Here is a 21,033-nt window from a genome sequence, read left to right as displayed (position 1 = left end):
GGAAATATCTTGACACCAAACCTGGAATGTGATATAGATGCCCCACAGAGAACAGTATTCGCCACTAGCAAAAAAACTAAATTATCTAAATGTAGGTTCTGAAATGAACATAGGCTCCGCGCCTGGATACCATTGATTAGCCGTGCTCTACAAATTCACATAACATAATACACATCACCAGGTGTTTTATTGATACCAGGTGTCATCCCTTACCTCTGGCATTTTAATTTCACATAGACTTTATCAATGGAAAAAGTACGCAAGACTTAACTGGGTTGTGCCAAAAAGGAAAAATCAGTGAGTGTAGTTTTGTAAAAATATGCATCTGTTTGCTAAGGATCCGTAAAATGTTGATACCATGTTGAGTCACCAAAATATTCTTAAGTCTTTAGACCTGGCACACTGGCCTTGCTCCTAATTCACTTACCTTTGTTATTGTAAGGTCCTTGCACTCTTTCCAGTGTTCACTAATAGGAATCACTTTCACCTTTTGTAGCCATGAGGCAACGTCCCAGCGTTTTGGATGGAAGTGCTCGAGTGGAGGCCAATCAAGTCATCACTATGCTTTTAACTGTAACACACCATTAGCGACCCGAGCAAAACTTTAATCCCCACGTCACCAAGCCCTATTCTTGTGGTGATGACGTGATTGTCTGACTTGAGCAACTCCATCCAATACACAGGGGTGCTGCCTTGCGGTTACAAAAGGTAAGCTCTGACAACCTGGCCGCCCCTTCATCGGACAAACGAGGGCTTGGTCGGTAGAGGTAAGACACACATACAGCACTTTAATACACCTTCACATCTTTCAAGATAGCGCACTTGCTTGCTCAAATGCTTCGATACAGGCAAAAGAGGGTCGTATTAAAAGTATTGTTGGAAGTTGTTTAAATAGTATATCGTTCTCCTAATTATGTGATATTGGCACTAGTGGGGCAGATTCAAAATAATGCGGAGACAGCTTTATAATGAGTTGCTAATATATATACCCAATAACTATTCTGTTCCAAAAATGATATAAGTATGCTGGAGCACCAGCAAGAAAAGGCAACAACAACTTTTTTTTGCATGTCCCACCATTTGACGGGCATACACTGGGAGTGATGGTTCATACAATAAAAACCACAAAACTGTCTATCAGAATGAAAGAAAATGCTTCAAAGAGACCACCAACCACATTATATATGCTATTTGCAGATCTTTTGGACTTTTCATACAGCTTATATGTTTTGTTTGTCATGCAGTGTTTTTTTCAAGGCAGTATGTGATATTAGTATTTGCTCCGATTATGCTTCAGCCTTATGATTGTGCCACTATATATATCCTCTCCTGCAACATGCCTGTGAATTTTATAAAATAGTATGTGACAACAGGGCAGAGCCACCCGTTTTTGTCCTTAAGGCAAAAGGTTAAGTCAACAAATGAAATAAGACAGGTGCACACATCCATGTAAACAAGTTTGTTGCGTTGTGGTGTATCATTAGAATTCTAACGTCGCACCCGAGTCTCTAGAAATAGATGTTTGTAAATTAAGTGCAAAAACAACAGTTGATGGACAGAATGCAGAACAATGTCATACATTCACCCCAGTACAGAGATCTTGCCCTAAATCCATCGTTTTTTTGCTCACCATGCCGTTCCAGTTTGAAGCCAGCCATATGCAAATCAGTTTTGATCCTGTGCCTCATGGGAACAGTCCAGCCCTAACTGCTAAGCCAGGTCCTCCCTGGATTGGAAACAAGCATCCTAGGACCCGGTGCCTGCCACGCAGTGCAGGGAAATAAGTACCTCCTCAGTGCACAGCTACCTCCCCCCCCGCTACGGGCCCTCAAATCAGTTTCCGCCTGTCATTTCGCTGTGGGATGACCACTGCGAAAAGACAGGCGGAAAGGGATATCGTAATCCCTACAGCTGTGCCTGCAAGGCACCGCTGCAATGCTGCCCTATGTTTTGGTTTCACAAGGCGGGTGGAAAAGGACCGCCTTGCAGAGCCGTGGCGGACGGTCTTTGCGTCCGCCACGCTTCCCTGAGGATTCCCCCCGCCATAATCTGGCGGGGGGGAAACTGCTGTCAGATGGCAGAGGGCCCGCCACCGCACGGCTGGCGGTGGCGGTCCCTCCACCTTCGTAATGAGACCCTTTGTTTTTTCCCTTTTCATTAGATTTCCCAAATATTGCATATTTTAATCTTAACTATGGCCGCAACACCTAGTGAGATAATTTTGACTATTTAAAGATGGATGCTGTTCTGGCGAAAATTGTTTCTCTGATAGTCCTCGTGTTGTAGAGAGGAAAAGGGAGAATGCCATCTCTGTGCTGAGCTTCACTAACATGGACTACTTATTGTTAATTACATTTGATTTGAGTCAGGTAAGTGTCACGTTTTACGAGACTGCTTGCCTTTATATCTCGCATATGCGCTCACAGCTTTTTAGCTTTGCCGAAAAATCAACATGGACTAGTTAGCGAGGACTTTTAAGAGATTTGTCACTTTTATATTGTGCAAGTGTTCTCTGTTTCTAAGATAAATTGAAAGCAACGGTTTAGTGTGTTTACAAAACACAGGTGCGTGCACGTTATTTTGTATCGGCTGCTAATTTATTTATATTTCCTTTGAATGGGAATTAAACGAATAACAACATGGCATAAGCTCCATCCATGAGCTACTTTTCATATCTTTTGCGTTCACAAGTGTTGCGTCCTCCCCAGCCCAGGTACTTGCCAATGACTACACCACACATGCAGGTTAGTATAACACGTCTTTATTCGTGTGTGTATAACTGTGAACTCAACATTATAAACCTACACTCACTTCACTGCTCTCCAGTGCTTACGTCACAGTTCTACAGAGTCCATTAGAAGCTACAAGGTTTTCCTCATTACTAACACACACGACACTACATTGCCCCCTCTGTTAAATATTTTTTCAAAAATATTTACAAATAAATACACAATTATAACTCTTCAATGAGTCTTCGTGGTGCTTTGATCACACATCCCAACTGTGTCTTCGAAAACTGGTGATAGGCAGTAGAAGTGTCCATGACCAGAGTTGGTGATGTAGAAACAGCAGCAGGGGTTCTTTACTTGTCCTTTCAGACCCAGTCTCTACATTGACATCAATGACTGACAAGCGATAAGCCACATATCAGAAATGCAAGGAATCTCACGTAATGCACTTCCCAGGACGTTGGGTAGTCATCACTTGTCCTTTTCTGGTCACAACATGAAATGGTTCAGCATCGAAAGGGGCATCAGACTATCGTTTTCTATGCTGATGAACAAGCACTCAATCATAACGTCTTTTGCATGTCGACGCTTGTCTGCATAGACCTTCATTTTCCTCTTACGATCCAATCTTTCATGCAGGGTACTTCCCCAGTGTACGATCTTCTGTTTATCCATTGAGGTTAATATTGGTCTCCTGAACATCATGGCTGCAGGGCTTTCATCTGTGGTTGAACGAGGGGTTGAACGGTAAGCACCAAGAGTCAAATTTAAGACAGTCCTAAGGTTGAGCTTTCTAGAATAGAATGCTGGATAGCTTTCTTAAGACTACGCATGAAACGAACAACAAGGCCATTAACCTGTGGCCAAAGAGGTGTGCTCTTCTGATCCTTCACATTAAGATGATTGAGAAAGTCTCTGAATTCTCGACTATTGAAAGGTGGGCCACTGTCACACTTTAAGATCACAGGAACACCCCATGTCGTAAAGATCCTGTCTAATCTCTCAATGACTCATTCTTGAGTAGTAAATAAGAGATCTTCCATCAATGAAAAATTGAAGTATTCATTAATGATCACAATCAGGGGATGTCCGTTACCAAGAGGACCTAAGAATGCAACAGCAATTCTTTCCCATGTATGCATAGGCAACTCCGACATTCTTATGGGCTGTTGAGTGGTTTTCGATGACAGGCAGTTGCAGAGATGACAGGCTTTTAATTATCTTTTAACTATCTTGTCGAGAAGTGTAACCCAGACTCGGTCTCGGAGAGCTCGTCTGGTGGCAACAACTTGTTGATGTCCTTCATAGGCCACTTCAATTATCTGTTATCGCAGACTCTCTAGAATGACAATTCTTGAACCTCTTAGAATAATATCTTCTTGAATAATGGACAGTTTATCTTTGACATTTCTGGTACCATGACTGATGTGTAACAATATCTTTCAGTTTTAGCATGTCACTATTGTAACTCATGACAGTGATAATTTGTACCAATGAAATGGCAGCTAGGGTGCTGGATATTACTTTGAAATTTATGTAAGCTTCAACCATCTTAGAATGGGTGCCAAGGCACTGTAGAGGCACAAATGAAAAGTAGTCAGCAGGATTCTGACTGTTCCCTGGACAATACCTACAAAGCCCTCCAGGACGCAGGACCAGCATATCTGAACCACAGCCTCTTATTCCAGGTACCTACAAGACACCTCCAACTGGCCCTGGCCAACGTCTCACGGATTAACAAGACCACAACCAGAGGAAGATCCTTCTCCCACCTCGACGATAAGACCTGGAACACCATGCCTCTCCACCTCAGGCAGTCCCTGTCGCTCACCCAATTCAGGAAGGATCTCAAGATCTGGCTCTTCGTCTGGACAACAGCTCCCAGACAGATCAGCAGCCACCCCCCCAAGTGCCTTGAGACCCTCTTGGGTGACTAGGCGTGCTTTATAAATCCCTGATTGATTGATTGATTGTAGTTGTATTCTTGCCCAACATTCAATGCGAGGAGGCATTTTTGCTTTTGGATTGCTAAAGATAGTCAACAATGCTTGATGATCTGTCACAAGCGTGAAGGGCTTCCCATACAAAAATACCTGGAAATGTTCACAAGCCCATATCACTGCTAAGCTTTCTTTTTTCAGGTTGTGAATAAGTGCGTTCAGTTTGGGCCAAACTTTGACTTGCATATGCCACAATATGTCTTGGAGCATTTGTATGTCCACTGTGATGTGCAAAGATGGTGCCTAACCTGACAGGGCTAGAGTCAACAAAGGCCTCAGTATGAATTTTTGAATCAAAGTATGCCATTTCAGTAGATTTCTCATTAGCTTGTTTGATTTTCTGGAACCTTTGTTTGCATTCATTTGACCAAAGGAACTCACAATTCTCGGCTTACAAAGTTAAACTGGCATCAGCGAGAAACTGACACACATGCCTGAGAGCTTTGTCGTGCGCCTTCTGTTTATCTTCGAAAACCAATATGTCACCACTATAAATGAGAGCATTCATGACAGGCTGTATAATATGTTGAATGACATCTTGGAATAGCTTCGCAGCTGATGACACACCAAAAAGAAGTCTTTTGTAATGGAACACACCAACATGTGTAGAAAAGGTTATAATGTACCTGCAATTCTCCTCAAGTTCCAACTGATGATATTGTTTATTCAGATCAAGGCCAGAGAATACCTTCTCACCATTCATTTGTGTTATCATGTTGCCAATGTACGGACCTGAATGTTGTTTTCTTTCAATTGCCTTGTTCGCTTGACGCATATCCATGCAGATGAATGCAGCCCCTACACTGCCCTTTTTAAGTACTACCACTATGGGAGAAACCTATGGAGTTGGACCAGTACAACTCTCAATGATATCATGTTTGAGTAAGGATTCAAGTTCTTTTTCAACTACTTCCTGTAAGTGAAAAGCAATTTGTCTGTGTATTTGATCAATAGGATGGAAGTCCCCATTAATGTGTAACTGGACTTTCATAGTCTGGAGTTTTCCCAGCCCATGAAACAATGAGACGTATTGACTTACTATATCACTCATGATATTATGTTTAAGTAAGGATTCAAGTTCTTTTTCAACAGCTTCCTACAAATGAAAGGCAATTTATCCATGGCTTTGAGCAATAGGATGGAGGTCCTCATTAATGTGTAATTGGACTTTCATATTCTTGAGTTATCCAAACTCATGGAACAATGAAGGGAATTGACTTACTATTTCATGATGAGCATTCATGGTACGGTTTATGGACATCAGTCCCAGGAGCTGTGCAGAAGCTAAGTAAACAGGCGCTTGATGCCATACCTTGATCTACATGAATGGATGCTTGTATTGTTCTTTTCTTAGACTTCATCATTGCTACAAATAAACCCTGACTTTTTAGTGGCATAGATGCAGCCCACGTATACATTTTAGTTTGTGATGGCGTAAGTCATGGCAGTGGAGAAAGTTAATGATATCTCTCCTCAGGCATAATATTTTTTAACCCACCACTATCAATAATAAAAGGAATTGAACAACCATTGACTTTTAGTGTGATTTTCGGACAATGTTTGAATGACTTTGGTGCTTTGCCATGTTGACTTCTATTGGACGAGTATTTTTCCTCACATGCCACTAGTCCAACATGCGCACAATTCCCTGAGGTAAACATTGACATGGCACAATCATCTTTTTCTCTTTCACTTGACATTGATACAGAAAAACTGTTTGATGAAGAGATGTCGATCAACTTGTTTGGTGTTGATTTGTCTCAGTATTTTATTGAATGCAACCCAGTCTGGACTAAGCTATGATGATGATATAGTAGCAGAAATCTTGAGAACACCTTCTCTACTAGGGCTAAAGGCCTAACACCTACAGGTAGCCAGACAGATAACTGGGTGGCAAAAAATTAAATGAAGAAACAACTGGTAAAGACAGCCCTACATGGCTCAATAATGACGGAATACTTAAGGGTCACAATCGGCCCTAATGGTCTACTGGTCAACATAACACCACCCATCTTCCTCGAATATATCACCTTTTGACGGGAATGGTCTAAAGTAGTGTGGAAATGTACCAGAGATTGGCTGGTCCTAATCATTAATACAGCCAAACAACTATCAAATGCATTACTAATAAAGATCACCATAGCAGAGAATGCACTCAAAACAGGGATATGAATTGCAGTATTTAAATCCAAACTGGCAGAAGTCAATCGAGAGATGAATGAACTTAAAGAATATCTCACTCAACAAAGGATTTCGAAACTGCGGAAAGATATAAAAAAAATGAAACAGAGAGTCTACCTGCATCCTAAGGAAGACTACCAGGCAACAGGTAGTTATAACTCTTCGGACGAAGGGTCGGTGACATCAAGCAGAAAGCACCACTCCTTTAGCAGTACTCCCAGTGATGAGAGTTGGGGGACCAGCAATAACCGAGGAGGAAGGAACAGGACACCATTATTTAACTACCCTATGGCACCTTTCCATGGACACTAACAAATTACCTCATTCCCTGGCCACCTCCAATGTGGCCTCAAACCTATTCAATGCCATCACATGTACCGATGTACCAACAACCCTTCTCAGCCTCCTTTTTCAACAGAGGATGGGGCAGAGGAAGAGGCAGAAGAAGGGGTGGCAACAAGATGGTCCAGTTGCAACAACAAGAACCACAGATGTATCTGACGAGCCACACCACAGCAACAATGTAAAATTTGTGGTGAATCTATCAGACAGGGTACTGACCACAGAGGAGAAGAACACTTTGTAGAAAAGTCTGGGTTATTTACCGACCCCCCACTTGGATGAATTTACACTCCATGGGGAGTTACATACATTTTTCCAGAAGATCCACCTTTGTACCTTCTTTGAGGACAAACACTATACTGATTCACTCTGGACTACGAATACCATCCAGATTCACACCAATAGCCGCAATGGTACCTTGTGAAGTAATCACTTTTGAGAAAGTTGTACTTAAGGAAGTGGGGGCCCTCAAACATCCTTCCAGATTCAACAACCTATCCAGCAGAGAGAGGAACATCATTCAAAGTCTCACCAAAGTTCCCATTATCACTATAACACCAGTGGATAAGGGAGGAGCAATAGTCTTGATATCAACACCTGCCTATGACAAGGAATCCTTACGACAGTTATCGAATAAGTAGTACTATCGCCCTCTCACCACTGATCCGACCCTCAGACTTACCACAATAATCACCCAATTGGTGACTGAAGCAAGCACAGAGGGCTGGATTACCAATCAAGTGTCTGAATTTCTCATAAATGTCACGCCCCGAACACCATACTTCTACATACTATCGAAGGTTCATAAAGGGACCACACCACCACCAGGACACCCCTTTGTCTCAAGGTATCAATTCAGTACGGGAATCACTCAGCAGATTTTGCGACCACTTCCTCAGACCTCTGCTCACAGATACAACTACATACCTCAAAGACACTACAGGTCTTCTAAATCTACTCAAAGATCTATAGCACCCACAAGATATAGAGCTACTGGTGGCCTTAGATGTCGAATCACTGTACATTATATACCTCAAGATGCCACCATTGAGGTTATGGAAACCTGCCTACTGGCTAAACCACACTGGGAGTCAGATACTCCGGTCAACTTTATTGTAGAATGTGCGACCCTAGCTTTGAAAGAAAATGTCTTCCGATTTAAGGATCAAATATATCACCAGATACAGGGCACGCCTATGGGGAGCACCTTTGCCCCTAGCCTAGCTTACCTTTATATGGCTGACTTCGAGAACAAACCCATCACTGCAGAGACCAACCCCTATCTTGACAACATCAGAATGTGGAAAAGTTTTATTGATGATATATTGATCCTGTGGTATGGCAAGATAGGGACATGTGAAACATTCTGCACCTGGATCAACAGTCTCAATCCATATCTACACTTTTCCAGTATCATGTCAAAGAAAGCGGTACCATTTCTAGACCTGCTCATTTCCCGTAGTAATGGTGGATTTTCGACCAAAATGTATTAAAAAAGCTACAGATCGCAACAATCTCCTACTCTTTGGGAGTCATCATCCTAAAGTACTTAGGGATAATCTCCCTTTCGGTCAGTTTCTTCGTCTAAGATGCAATTGCAATACCCTCCCGAAGCATGGCGTCCAAGCTAAAGAACTTTGTACTAATCTGACTACTCGGACTTATCCGAAGAGAATAGCCAAACGGACATATAAAAGGGCCAGAAATAATCATCGTGAAGCCCTACTGGAGATGTGGACGGAGAAGAATAATCCTCTTACCTGTGTGACAACTTTTACACCTTCATAAAACAAGATCCAGAAGATCATAAACAAACAGTGGTCAATTCTCAAAAAGTGGTACCCTTGATATTTCAGAGCCCAGGTTCGCATTCAAATGGATGCAAAATCAAAGAGATCTTTTGGTCCACACAGGCGCACTGAAAATGAAGAAAACTAACCAACACCACCTCCTCTGTGGTCTACCTCCATTAAAAGGACACTACCCATGTGGAAACTGCACAGTATGCAAACTGACTAAAATGAGCAAAGAGATCAACCTGGGAGAAAATCGTCCATGGGTTCAGAGAGGACATACCAATTGTAATACAAGGAATTGTATTTTTCTCATTACCTGCCCATGCGATCTTCAATATGAAGGGATGAACACCAGACCTATCAAAACGAGAATCACAGAACACCGCAGCAACATCCGGTGTCTACGCATCACAACTAACATGTTCACAGACTTTGCAAACATCAACCACTCTCCAGATGACATTAGATGAACAATACTAGAGGCAAATGACCACTGGGACCAGAGGACGCTATTCATGAAAGAACAACGGTGGGTGTTCCGTATAAAAAGCCCTAAACATGGACTAAATGACGACATCCTGTGGCTTGATTGGAACATTTAAAACTACATGGGACACTTCTCTATGAACTAGATACTAGATACTTTGGTGGGGAGAAAACTATGATGCAAGAGGGCTATAGTCATCCCATTCCACATTTCATTTCTTGAACAATAAATCATGATCATTTTTCATGAGTAAATGACATGGCAGCTATTGGAGGTCCCTACCACCTAGGTTTAGATACCATAGCCATTTCCTTATTTAGGATAGCCTGCCAAGTATACAATACCAGAAAATACTGGAGCGCTTACCTCACATGACTACCATAGACTATCTAAGTTCAGATACCATAGCCATTTCCTTTTTTGGGGGTAAATTGAAGAAGTCACCTCACATGCCTACCATAGACTATAACAGAACACCATCCCATATCAACTAAATACCCTTATTGATTAAAGATTCTCCCAACTACTTCAACATGGCTGTCACTATATGCCCCAAGCACCATAGTCACTTTTATTAGCTTGACCATATACTATGCCGGACTGCATGCAAACTTAGGTTCCGACCACCTGGTCTAGACATTGCAGCAATCCAGTTTACTGGGAATTAGTCAAACCAGTATTACATGGATCACATCTCAATATACACAGAATATCAAGATTGACATAAGATCCTCCATACCGCTTGCATCATGACTACTATTGGAGATAAGCCGACCATTATAGTGTAGTAACAAAAATTCTCCTTATATAACATCAGAAACTTTCACTGATTAACAGGAGCTCCATAAGAACATAAGACTCCTCTGACCGACCATCTCAAGATGGCTGCTACCAATTCATGTTATCTCCGTAGAACATCTTCTACAGAACCTCTCCAAGATGGCCACCACCATATGCCCCAATCACCTTAGTCTCACATGTACCCACAATGCTTTTTGACACAGAGCTCCCTTCCGGGTCGCTGCTGCAGGTGAGCCTTGTTAACCGTGTTCTCTGTACTTAAGCAAACCCCTTTCGACCATGCACTTCATCTGCAGGCAGGCAGGATGAGTGGGAGGTGGCGGGCTGCTGACCGCGCATGGAACTGTGAGCATGATATTGATCGCGGAGGAGAAGGTGACTCGTGAGAACACAATCGGTGAAACTATGTATTGACCACCTCCGCCTTTGATATTATTCTTTTACAGAAACCACAATAAACTCGTGGTCCCCTGCCTTGACCTGAGACACATTATGGCCTAATAGTAGGGGTACGAAATACAAATACCTCATAGGAGTCAGTAATGACAATGCATTTTTATTTGTAATAATAACAATGTATGTTGTGAGTTCCTGTTTGTGTAGTCTCTTTTTATATCTTTTAATAACACTTGCTGTTACATGGTGATTCCACAAGTGATTTAGGCACTGGTGGCACTCACCAATAGAAGAGCTAACATAGAGCACAGACAACACAGCATGGCACAGCATGCTATGATGATATGCAACAACCATACGTGCATCATACATGCTGTCCACAATAAAACATTGATTGTTTGGATATTTCAAGTCCTTTCCCTTTATCTTTCTTCTTACCTCCAGGTTCATTTATGGATTTGTACTGGAGTCAGCATGACATAGATACCTAGAATCTACTGTATCACTACCAGGGATTGAGTATAATAAAACTCCAGCTACCCACCCAAAGTCAGAAGTAGGGAACATATGTTTTGGTCCTGGAGAAATGCTAGGGATCCAGTAATGGACAAACATAGCGTGAAATGTCAACCTGAATAGTGAAACATCGATAGTTCACTACAACACACTCACTGAGTAGTGGCTTATCATAACCTTGCGCACACTACAGCATTTTAGTTTTTAACCTTACCGAAGGGTCTCTGAATAAAATGTGATCTCCTTTAGGTAATTTTAAGATCACACTCTCCACCTTGCACATTATACCCCACACACCTGCGTGCACCGTCACGGCTGATACAAGAAAAGATCTCTGACAAAGAGCCCTCTCGTGGGACCCATTGGGCATTGCAGCACCAGCCCCACGAGGAGCAAAATGCACTATGATGATGCATGACACCCAGAAGGGTGTGTGAGGGCAAGTCTTCCAAATAAGAAACATCCCCCTGGAACCATATATGCCAACCACACCTTTTCTTTAACGTTTTCTATACCCTACCCACATAGGAACAAGTACCCACATTAATTTGATGTGTCAACTATAGTGAGGAGCACGGGTACTGGACCTTAATCTGGCTTCTAGGCCCCCTCTTTTTGATTCATGATTTCTGAAAATATGAAGGCATAGATTTGAATCAACAATGGTGTCTGAGGAATGAAGGCCATTTGTTGGTCAGCAATTACATAGAGCACGTTTATTGGGGTTAAGACGGCTGAAGAGATGGCATTACAGTTGTGGCCCTTGATGACTTGAGCATGGTAGTGGTACTATCTCATAGACCTGAGTGAAATTCCCATTATTTCGGTGTAATCTTGAGTATTACAAAAAATGTATCATTAGGTCAAATGTGTAGTATAGTAATTGTGCCACTTCACAAAGCGCAAAATGTTAACAGAGACCAATTTGAATGGAAAATGAGAAATAGTTCCCTTTAAACCACTCTATTGCGTAACTTTTGTATGCAAGTCACGCCCTCGCATGCACTGTAAACATTAGATATCAGCCAAAAATACCTCATGTAGTGCATGCATTTCTGCATAATCATAGTTTGCAACAAGATATGTTTATTTTACACACCCCTGCTCTCTGCCCTTGGATGGTGTTTGGGTAGTTCATAGGTAGAAATAGGGTGCCGATGCTAGTTGAGGCACATTGAGATAGATGTGGGTTCTCCTGGAATGAAATAATTATAAAGTGGAAAAGGCGTTGGAGGATTTGTGGATTTGGGAAGAGGTGGGGAGGGAATGGCAGTGCTGAGATGAATGTTTTTCTTGGTACTGTCAAACGACTACTGGAAAACAGTTGGTAGAAAGGAGGAACACTGTTTAGTTTCTTCTGATTTTATGTATCCTGGGTTGCAATTTCAAATTATGAAAGTTTCTTCTATCTGTTTTTTCTATGCAGTGGATTGCATTCTAACTCCACTGTTGGAGATACTGCTTACACACATATGCAAGCAGGTTACAGTAGGTCATGCCTTTTTAAGAAAAGAGTTTCTAAATATGGGAGCTGAAGCTTACAATTAAAAGCAAGACCAATAGAACTGCAAAGGTCCTAAACTTAGTTTTTTGTACTGGTCTGCTTTTTTGTACAGTACGACATTCTGCAGCTACTGCAGATAGGGCACTGTAGTGGAGTGCAAGTCCACGGTTAAAAGATTCCCAGGTAGAAGGGATGTTTCTTTCTATACCAGCAATCCTGTTGAATTGTGTATACTGTAAAGATGTTAGAAAGCATTAGCGAAACACCCAAGAGGCAGCTCAAGTGTAGCTGTGGTGAATGCTTCTTTCCACACACAGACAATCTTGCGGTGCTACTTCTCGTGTTTTCCCAGGTGTGTGTATGTACATGTGTCTGTGAGCACGTGTAACCCGCACAGTGAGAAAGGGACTAGGGTCACCAACTGTCTGTAAATTTCACGGACCGTCTGTAATTTGCATCTCACGTCCGTTGTCCATGATGATCCTTTTTACAGACGCCTTTTGACCATAATTTTGGGCTTTGGGGATTAGCACTGTTCCCCTGTGAGAATCCTCAACACCCTGATAGGGCCACCTCTCACTTCTCCTCAGAGCACAAGAGCAGCCCCACCCGCCCATTGTCATTATGTACGCGGTTGATTGTCTCATACAGAATGACAATGGGCCAGTCTGGGCTGTTCAAGCATGTAGTTGCCTCCTCCAGCCTCAGTCTAGGGCAGGGCATTCTGTCAGATGGAAGATATGTACAAAAACGTCAGTGCTGATACGTGAGAATCCAGTTCATGAAAAGAAGGCGGTGAAATAAGCTAAAAAGAAGGGGTTATAGTTCTTTCACAGTCTCATTAATTTGGAACTGATGCATTTTCAATATATTCAACGAAGCCATGGTTGCTGCTTTTTTCTTTTATGCAACTAAAAACCATTGACAAAGCCAATAGTTCTGGCTTGTTGTAGGTGTAACGTTACTTGTTGTGTTATATATCTGGATGCGATGACAGAAGCAGCAAAATACCAGTCGGGCTGCACATTATGCTAAGCATAGATTTTTAGCTTAGGTGTTTTAAGCTATGCTCTTAATTACATCAAACACCCCCTTTGGAGAGACCCCCAAGTTTTTCATCCCACTTAAAGCCCTGGAAACAACACCATATCACAGTCACCTCATGTCCTGGCACTGTGCATCATGCATGTCTTCCAAGTTTTCAGATTGCCTATGTGCAGGGGCATCTTGAACCCCTCCCTCTGCTTTAGGAACTACAGCGAGGGTGGAGTTCCTGATGGGTCTCTTCTGTCTGAAACTCTGCAGACAAATTCTCAGCTCATAATTATTGGGAAAAGGTGGGTGAGTGAGTAAGTGAAGAGATGACTGGATGGATTGATGAAAGCGTGCATGGATGAATGAATGGGTGAATGGGTGAATGGATGGATAATGACAGAAGGATGGATGGATGGATGGATGGATGAGGGAGTGGAAGGATGGATGAGAGAAAAGATAAATAGATAGATGTCTGGGTGGAAGGGTAGATGGATGGGTAAAAGGGTTGATGGATGAGTGAAAGGGTGGATGATGGGCGAGTGAATGGGTGGATGGATGAGTCAAATGATGGATGGATAGATTAATGAATTTATAAGTGAAAGGGTGAATGGATAGATGGATGAGTGAAAGGGTGGACGTATGGATGAGTGAGCGGAAGGATGGATAAGAGAAAAGGTAAATAGATGGATGTGTGGGTGGATGGGTAGAAGGATTGGTAAACGGATGGATGAGTGAAAGGGTGAATGGATGGACAGATGAGTGTAAGGATGGATGAGTGATTGAAAGGGAGGGTAGATGAACAAAAGAATGGATAGATGAATGAAGGAGTGAAAGGGTGGATGGATGGATGAGTGAAAGGATGAATGAGTAATAGACTCAATCGATGGATTCATGAGTGGATGAGTAGATGGATGGGTGGGTGGATGGAAGGAAGGATGGATGGCTAAGTGAAAGGGTCCATGGAGAGAGAAAGGGAGGTTGGAAGGGTAAATGGCTATATAGATGAGTGAATGGATGGATGGGTGGAAGAGTGGATGGATGAGTGTGTGGATGGATAGGGTGAAAGGGTGGATGGATGGATAATGGATGGATGGATGAGTGAAATGATGGATGGAAGGATACATGATGGATAGGTTTGCAAATAGTTGAATATGTTTGGATATGGATGGGCACACATATTCAAGGACAGAATGAATGGTGAAAGACTGAATGATGGATGAAAGAATGATTACACCTTGTAGCCCCCATTATCTTAATTAACATTTCCTATATATTGACTGTCACATTAATATGAGTCATTGTCTCTATATAATATGTGTGTGATGTTATGCACTCCGACACCCTGCCATACATACTTGGGATGAGTAGCACTATGAAAGAAATTAACCACACATGAGAGAGGGTCTCGGACACCAGACTGCAAATCTCTGTCCCCCGGAGGCTACTCTATGCTACGCTGCCGACTTTGTCATCGACATTGACGCCAACGTGCGTAACGTTGCAATGCTGCAACATGGCCTGCCTGGCCGGACTGCTCCCAGACCTTTCACCCCATTGGTGTGGACGCCGATAGGGGCGCGATAGGGGCAGGACTAGACCGGAAGCTGCAGGAAAAGAAGCAAATGCATCGGTGCCTAGTCATGGTCGTAAGAAGGGGCAGAGGCAGGTAAATATTATCGAGTTGAGTGTTTGGAGAAGACTGCTGCCTGGAGCCAGTGACCTCCTACCGTAATAAATTAACTGGTAGGAAGTGGTGCTACAGAGTGTGTGATTGTGTCGGCCCCTCGTGGCCCCTTGTGGATAGGGTGGGGGGGTCAAAGCAGGGCAGGGCACTCCCTGGTTCTCTATGGAATTGCATCAAGTGAACTGTAGCAAATAAAGAGGACCTAAAATTGGGAGCAACTGACAAAAATAATAAAAACCTGGATTGATGGTCCTTGACGGACGTTGCAGCTGGTAGTACTCAGCAGGGCAGCGTAGCATGTAGCGGGTGAGCAAAGATAAGTTCAATGAGGACTGGTGGCAGTGAATGTTTTGTTATTAAATGGGGAAGTGCTCCAGGTCACTCCAAGAAACATTGGGCAGAAAGTGTTCCGGAAGAGCCCTGTCTGAAAAGCACAAGGACACATCCAGTGGATCTCAAAAACGAAGGATATATAAAAAGAATCTTAAAAAACAGATGGCATCCGGGAGAACAAAAGCATGTAAAGGATTAAAGAGCCATAAAAAGCCTGCACCAATGAAGTCGGGGCAGAGGGAATGGAAGCGAACCAGAAAGAGAAGGGAAGAATCAATTGCCCCCGAGGAGAAGTAACCCAATGCAAAAAAGCCATACAAAGGAAAAAACTGCCTCTGAATAAAACCCCCAGTAAAGTGAGACAGGTGGGGTAAAAGGAGGGTCTTCAGTCACAAAGTCGATTAAGGACTTTGTGGGGAAACACTTTAAAAGGAACCAACCGCTAGTAGAATGGCAGCTGGATGGGGAAGAAAAAGCTAACATCTGCCAGTATGGTATCGCTCGACTTGGACTCACCATACCAAACTCATCTTGATATATTTGAGTTATTCTTGGACTCAAAACTATCCTTATCACCCCAACTCCCCCCCCCCCTTCTGACGACTAAGAATCAGAAGGAGAGGGTGAGGGGAGAGGCATACACGGCGACTCTCAAAGTAAGGAGTTCAATAAACTTATAGAGGAACACCTCAAAGAGGATGAAAGAGCGGAAATGCCTCATGAGAGAGTAAATGACTATTCGGATCCATCCAAGGCCAACTTTGAGGTTACAGGAACTTCAAGAGCCTCAATGCTGGAAATAATGTTAATCCTGTAAAAGACACTGCAAGGCCATTTGGAGGTATCAGTAATGAATAGTGACATTTTAAAAACTCAAAAAGAACAGCTTCAAATTATGGTGGGTGAACTGAAACAAATTAAAGACTTCATGCCCTCCATAGTGAGGCCAGTTGGTAGGGACCAACAAGCGGGGGGAAGATAAATCCCAGCAGGAAGGGGAGAAGAATGGTACCCCAACGCGAGGGGAGTAGCAAAGCGTATTAATATCACGATACCGAATGATCACAAAGAAACAGGGAGAAGCGATGAGTTATAACCAGTTTAAACCATGACCGAGGAGATGGAGGAAAGGCCTAAAGAAGGGCCTAACTATTAAACAACAGGGGAAAAAGGAGGTAGTTATAGAAAAAGAGTATAAGAGCTCAACAAATATTGTTGTAAAAGCTAGGGGGGAAATACCACTGTAAGAGGAACAGCTACTTGGAACTCAGAATAAGTGGGGAGGAAGGAGAGAGAAGTGGGGCAACCTAAGGGAGAAAAAGAAGTTATAAGAAATATTCTATGAGTAGGGAAGAGGGTGACAAGGATATGAGAATGGAGATGGGTGGGCAAAGAGGAATAAGAACTTGTAAAGACCAAATGGGGAGAGGGAAGGAAATAGAACAACCAGGTTGAAGGAGGGAGGATTGCAAGGGGGGGCCACTAAAAAGTTGGAATAGAACCAGACAGGATCTGAGGTTATTCTTTGAACCAATGTGCCTAGGGAAAGGCGGCATAAAAATGAGGAAATTAAATCCATTAAACCGGTCACAACTGCTATTTTCCCTATCTAAATGTGCAAGTTTATGGAACATAGGCTCTGAAGATCTCAGACAAGTGGGATGTACTGTAAACAGGAAAGGAAATTAAGTAACCAAAGTTCTTATATATTCATGGTTGGTGAAGACAGCGCTTGTAAATGCAGAGCATGAGTTGCATAAAGAAGGAATCAGACTACTACAATGGACAGAAATGCCAGACGGTAACAACTATGATAAGCCACTCCTTGTGACTCATGCAGAGTTGGAATCAAGACAGGTAAGGCTGATCAATCAGGGTTGGGATGCCAAGGAAGACCTTGAAATCACCACAAGTTGCAACGAAACAGATAGATATAGGGAGGGTTTACTCATGGCAAATAGATATAGGGTTCTTGCGTACCTGTTAAATGAAGAAAATGGTTGGCTAAATGAGATCTATTAGGAGGTAGGGTAGTGGCACAGCCTGGCTATATTGTCCTGGAACATCAATGGATATAGTAGAATAAGGAAACTGGAAAGTTTTAAAGGAGTTATCAGCAGTAATGAGATTGTGTGCTTGCAGGAGAGCTGGCTGTGCGATGAAACCCCAATAATCGAAGGGTTTGTCCAACAGAATAAGTTAGCAAAAAAGAAGAAATTTGGGCGACCCTCCGGTGGGCAAATAACGTTGACATCTACAAAAATTGCCACTGGGCAATGGTTTTATATACAGAAGGGCAAACAGAAGGAATATAAGGCAGAACTGGAAAAATTCAAAGAAGACATCTTGGCCTTGACCGCTCGCTTCCAGAGGTGTACTTATTGTGCTGGGTGATTTAAATCATAAATTAGACCCTTGTAGGATCGACCCATGGTGCAAGGAGTTGCTGTCTTCATATAACATAAATAATGCCATTTTTCCTATGGTGGATTTGTCAACACAAGATATGGCTCAAGGAAAAATTCTGGGCTCAATGGGCACAAATGGTAGAATGGAGACAAATTTAAGACAGGCCATCAATTATGGCCGATAGATTATGCGTTTCTGCATGTTTGGAACTTTGAATTAGTCAAGAGTTTTGAGGTGGTGAGAGTGGAGGGAAGCGATCACTACCCATTAAAGATAGAAATATATGGAGCAAGTAAAAACAAAGAGATATAGTTCTCCCTGTACATATTGCTTACCCAAGGCAACTCACAACTCGTATATCAGGAAAGCACATCGAACAATTTGCCACAGTTCAGCAGAAATAAACAATAGGAAGCCCCCCTAACATTAAGGATATTGGATGGTTTGAAACTATAATTAGCCAACTAGTGAAATGCCTAAGGGTCAAAATGAAAATAAATACTTTGGGTGACGGTAGGAAAAATAGAAACCAGAGTAAAGAGAAGACCTTGTTTGATGAAGAATGTTGTAAACTAAAAGCAAGTATAAGAAAAGAGGAAAGAAGACTTAGGGGAAAGTATGCTGTAGAGATGCTCGACAACCACCAGAAATTAAGGAAAAGATTTAAAATGACCATCAGAAACAAAAAAAGAACATATATTGAGAGCTGTTGGGTAAAATTATTGGCATCAATCCAATCCAAAGATATAAAAGGATTTTGGAAGTTGGTTCAAGAATATTCAAGGAAGTTACAGGGGTCCTTAAATTGTGTAGTGCCAGAAGATGATAGGGTAAGTTACCTGGTGGAAATATATGGAAAATGGGCAGAAACAAAGAGGTTGAGAACTATAATCTGGCCAGGTGTGACGGTGGATATTAAGGATCTCTTTATAACTAGTAATGTTAAAAGAATTATAGATAATCTAACTCTGACTCGAGCCGCAGGCCCAGACACTCTCCCAGCAGTGATTATAACAACCAGGCCGGAGTGGTGGGCAGAATTGTTTTCAAAGATGTTCCTTGGCATACTTAACTCGGGTCATATGCCAGAAAATTGAAGAGGAGCAATTATAAGACCTATTCACAAATGAGGAGATATAAAATCTCTGAAGAACTATAGATTAATAAACCTACTGGATGTAGACGAAAAGGTATATGATAAAATAATTTTGGAAAGACGCAAGGACCGGGTAGAAGTAAACTAGATTTTGCCCCTGGAACAGGGGGGTTTTAAGGAGGGCCATTCTACAGTCAACCACTGTTTTGCACTCTGGTCCATTGTGCTGAAGTCTATGGAGCAGAGGGGCAGTTTGTTCTGCTGCTTCGTAGACTTTCGCGCAGTATTTTATTTAGTGGACCGTAAGAAACTGTGGGGGACGCTGATTAGATACAACATCCCTAAAGATCTGTTGATGATAATTCAACTGCTACATACCCGTAATTGGGCTCAGGTAATTCTGGATATAGAGGGGACCCTATCCCAGAAAATCACAATTGAAAATGGGCTAACACAGGGGTGTGTTTCGACCCCCTACTTTACTCCTTATTCATAGCCGATTTACCTTCAGTTTTAGGCGCTGTGAGGGGTGCCAGCCCAAAGCCAAATGGAAAACATATTGCATGTTTACTGCAGAGGATCTTGTAATAAAAGATCAAACAGAGATAGGCCTGCAAAGAAAGTTGAATATGTCTAATGAATACTGCAGCCTTACAAAACTTGTGGTAAATATGGAAAAGACAAAGGTATTGCGTTTTGGTAAAAGAATAATATGGTTTAGTTGGGTGTTCGGCTCCACGAAGTTGTAAAAGGTAAATGGATATAGGTACCTTGGGATGTGGTTTGAAAATATGAATTGGCATACTCACCTAGATGCACTAAGAGTAAGGGCTCTTGGTTCTGTTAGAGGCTTGAAACATTTTAACAGAGACTATGGAGATATGTCTGGCAGACTGGTCTTAAAATCTTACACCACCATGATACCACCACAGATTCAATATGGAGCAGAATTGTTAAATTTGAGTGGTAAAAATAGGTGGAATGCCGAAGAAGGGAAATGTTTGAAAAATGTATTATCATTGGTCAGGTCTTCAATGGTTCCGGCAGTAAGACTGGAAACCGGAATGATATAATGGGATATAATGGCATGTATGGCGCTATTAAGATTCTGGCAGGGCCTGACTGTGGGGAAGAGTACAAAATATCACACTGGTGTAGAAATGAGATACTGCAGAGTGAGCTGAAGTGGGCAAGGGGGACAAGGGAAACCACAACTAAAGCCTGTAGAGTTATAGGGATCAAGTTGTGACCAAAGAATTTACCAATTGAGGTAGACAAGAGGGAACTTAGGGCATTAGGGAGAGACATTTTTCGAGATCTCAATCAAAAATATCTCATGCTTCATTGCTAATTCTTGGCAAAATGAACAACATTTCCCACACATAGACACACTCCCCTGTCGTTGGATTAGAAAAGAACTATTAAGGCTAAGAATTGGTATTAACCCTTGTTATGCTAGCGACAGGGTGAAAGGAGCTATGATTGATTCCGAAGGGCACTTGTAATTTGAGCACAACATGCTACATATTGCTCATCTTATTGGACTGCCAGAAGGTCTTAGATATAAGGAAAATGTTTTTATGTCCAATATTTAAAAAGTATTATACCAAAAACCAGTTGAAAGCAGTAGACCTTTTAATTGAAATGTATAATTTGGATATAGATTGTGCCATTGGGAAGTTCATCCAAAACGTTTAAAAAAATCCTTAAATGTGAATAGAATC

This window comes from Triturus cristatus, chromosome 2_1 (genome assembly GCF_964204655.1).
Source record: "Triturus cristatus chromosome 2_1, aTriCri1.1, whole genome shotgun sequence".
Taxonomy (NCBI): Eukaryota; Metazoa; Chordata; class Amphibia; order Caudata; family Salamandridae; genus Triturus; species Triturus cristatus.
Note: the sequence above shows the minus strand (reverse complement) of the source record.